The sequence below is a fragment of the Euleptes europaea genome, chromosome 3, assembly GCF_029931775.1.
Source record: "Euleptes europaea isolate rEulEur1 chromosome 3, rEulEur1.hap1, whole genome shotgun sequence".
NCBI lineage: Eukaryota > Metazoa > Chordata > Lepidosauria > Squamata > Sphaerodactylidae > Euleptes > Euleptes europaea.
Window position 1 is genome coordinate 121159722 of NC_079314.1, and position 3320 is coordinate 121163041.

A 3320-nucleotide genomic window follows, 5' to 3' on the forward strand; every position below is an offset into this window, starting at 1 on the left:
AGTCTTGCGCATACTGTCTTGGAGCGAATCAATTTTAATTATTTAAAACATTTCTACGCTGCCTTTCTACCTGATCAGAGCAAACGTGCCCTAGATTAAATTGTACATCCCGTTCATTTTAAGGAGGTAAATTCTATTTTATTTTCCACTAAAGCCAGGGGCACTTGAAAGTGATAGGCATTGGCTGGATCTATCTGATGCCTTTTTCACCGCACCTCTTGGAATTGGGCTCACCGAGTGTGTGTCTTTTAAATTTGCAAGCTGCCAGGGGACTTGAAAAGGCAATCACCATTTCTGCAATACTTAGAATGCACTCTGCCATCCTCCGCAAATCCCCGCGAAGTAGACCGGGAATATTATTCCCCTTTTACAGATGGAAAACTGAGGCTGAGAGGTAGCAGCCTGAGACCGGGCTGGAAATTTAATAGCAGAGCAAGGGATGGAACCTAGCTCTTCCAGAGACAACCAAAGCGCTTTTAGCCTATGCAACCAACTGTCTCTTAATACATCAGTTTACATGTGCCAGTACTATGAAGAGCTGAGTCCACCAGCCCCAATCCTTAGGGTTGCCAACCTCCAGGTACTAGCTGGAGATCTCCTTCTATTACAACTGATCTCCAGTTGATAGAGATCAGTCTTCCTGGAGAAAATGGCCGCTTGGGCAATTGGACTCTATTCCTTTGAAGCCCCTCCCCAAACCCCGCCTTCATCAGGCTCCACCCCCAAACCTCCGGGACCTGGCAACCCTACCAATCCTGCATATGTTTACTCTATAATAAGCTCCAAGATCCACTGCTGTAGTTTTTATAGTTGTCTGTCTACTCAACTCAATTTGTTGTTCTATTTCTTATTATTTTAGCTATATTCATTATCATTTTTATTGGTTTCACGAAGCTGAATCAGACCCTGGGTCTGCCAAGGTCAGTATTGTCTACTCAGACTGGCAGCAGCTCTCCAGGGTCTCCAGGTCTTTCACATCATCTATTACCTGATCCTGTCAACTGGAGATGCTGGGGATTGAACCTGGGACCTTCAGCTTCCAAAGCAGATGCTCTGCCACTGAGCCACGTCTCCTTCCCACTTCTGCTAGCATAAAAGTGGAAGGTTTTTTTTTAAGTTGCAGTATGCAGCTGCACACCACATCCAGCAAAAACCCATTGTATCCCAAGAGCAGTTAGAATCATAGAGTTGGAAGGGACCACCAGGGTGAATGCAGGAAAATGCACAACTACCTCCCCCCCCACAACCCAGTGACCCCTACCCCATGCCCAGAAGATGGCCAAGATGCCCTCCCTCTCATCATCTGCTTAAGGTCATAGAATCAGCATTGCTGACAGATGGCCGTCTAGCCTCTGCTTCAAAACCTCCAGGGAAGGAGAGCTTACCACCTCCCGAGGAAGCTTGTTCCACTGAGGCACCGCTCTAACTGTTAGAAAATTCTTCCTAATGTCTAGATGGAAACTCAGGTCCGACCTTCTGGGGCAACAGAAAACAACATGTTCTTAACTCAGCACCCTCCTCTATATGACAGCCCCTCAAGTACTTGAAGATGGTTATCATATCCCCTCTCAGTCTTCTCCTCTCCGGGCTATGCATTTGCAAAATGGCATAGTGCTGGCACTAGAATATTGATCTAATTTTTAAAAGATTTAATAACACAGTTAAAGAACGACGTTTCAAAGCAGGAAATGGTAAGCGCTCAGGACTGCATAAGGATTGCATAATTACTTGCGCAAGGCCTCCTGCGTTAACAGAACATCACTTAGTCAGAGATGTCTTGTGGGAGACACAATTTCAATGCTGTTTTGTTCTGTTTGTTAGTCGGCCCAGTGCTTTTCAAGTGGAAGAGTAATCTTGCCATTTTGAGCACGGGTGCAAGTATTTCAGTCCCACTGATGGCGTTATTTTCTGCCCTAAGTGACATACCTAGGTAGAGACTCAGAGGCCATTTCTGCACCTTTCCCCCGCATTTTCTGGATGCAGGCATTTCCCGCATTTTCTGGAAGCAGAAAACGCACGCAAAATGTGTGGAAGGGTGAGGGGAGAGGGAGGCGACCTCTGAGGGTTGGAAAATGCAAGCATCATCAAAGCAAATCCGGCTGGGAACACCCAAGCATAAATGGCCAAAGATTACCCTTAAAAGATACTTGAGTTTTGCGCTTCTTTCCTTTGAACTGCGCCTCCATTTCACAATCCGACTCTCCCAACCAACAGCCAACAAGCATTGCTCTGCCAAATGATCAGTTGCCTGCCCAGTATGAGCCGGGTGCGAGTCTCTCTTTGACCATCTCCCTGCTTCTACAGATTATAATTCAGAGGATCTGCACGCCCTCAAGTCACCAGTTCTTTGCTGGAAACAAAGAGAAGAAGAAGTAGAGTTGGTTTTTATATGCTGAGTTTCTCTACCTTTTAAGGAAGAAATCAAACTGGCTTACTATCGCCTTCCTTTCCTCTCCCCACAACAGACGCCCTGTGAGGTAGGTGGGGCTGAGAGAGTTCAAAGAGATCTGTGACTAGCCCAAGGTCACCCAGCTAGCTTCATGTGCAGGACTGGGGAAACAAATCCAGTTCACCAGGTTAGCCTCCACCACTCTTGTGGAGGAGTGGGGAATCAAACCCGGTTCTCCAGATTAGAGTCCACTGCTCCAAACCACAGCTCTTAACCACTACACAACTCTGGCTCTCTTTGAATGTTTTAGTACTTTACCTTTGTTTATACCCACGGAAACCCTGGGAATGAGGCTGTAAATATCCCCCTTTTACAGATGGGATGCAAAGGCTGTAGTGTTTTACCCACAGCCTACCCGTAAACATCCTAGCTGGGTGAGGAGAATTTGTCTGCTAGATGTTTAATTTGCATTAAATATTCTTAATACACCTTGGTAGGGTCAGTTTATGAACTGTATTTAAAATCTATTCATTTTGCCCTTTCCTCCCCAGCAAAGAATCTCTTTGCTCTTTCTGAACCGATAGTCCAGGATTTGGCCATAAATGGGTAAGAGCCCCGCTGAATCAGACCAGCGGTTGATTGTTGGTAAAAACTAAACCAGCGACGGCCCGCGTGAGCCACACCCCTGGGTAGTTAGAGTTCATCGAACCCAGATCTGAAGGGGGTTTCGTAACCACGGTTAAACTCCGCTAGGATTTTGCATAACATGTGAATGCAAATGTCCTGGCGTAATCTGGCACAGTTCCCGCCAGCGCCGTCCCCGGATGCAGAGCCAAGCCCGCAGAGCCAAGCCCCGGATGCAGAGTCCAAGACAAGCCAGGATCTGGATGATCATCAGTAAACTGGATCCCAGTTCCACAAACTAACAGTG

General features: G+C 46.7%; 1 non-coding gene across 1 annotated transcript; it reads right to left on the reverse strand.

Annotated features, from left to right (window-relative positions):
- Nucleotides 1–1002: 1002 nt before the first annotated feature.
- TRNAP-UGG (transfer RNA proline (anticodon UGG)) lies at nt 1003–1074 on the reverse strand. The gene has a single exon. It is a non-coding gene; the product is annotated as a tRNA-Pro (tRNA).
- Nucleotides 1075–3320: the final 2246 nt, after the last annotated feature.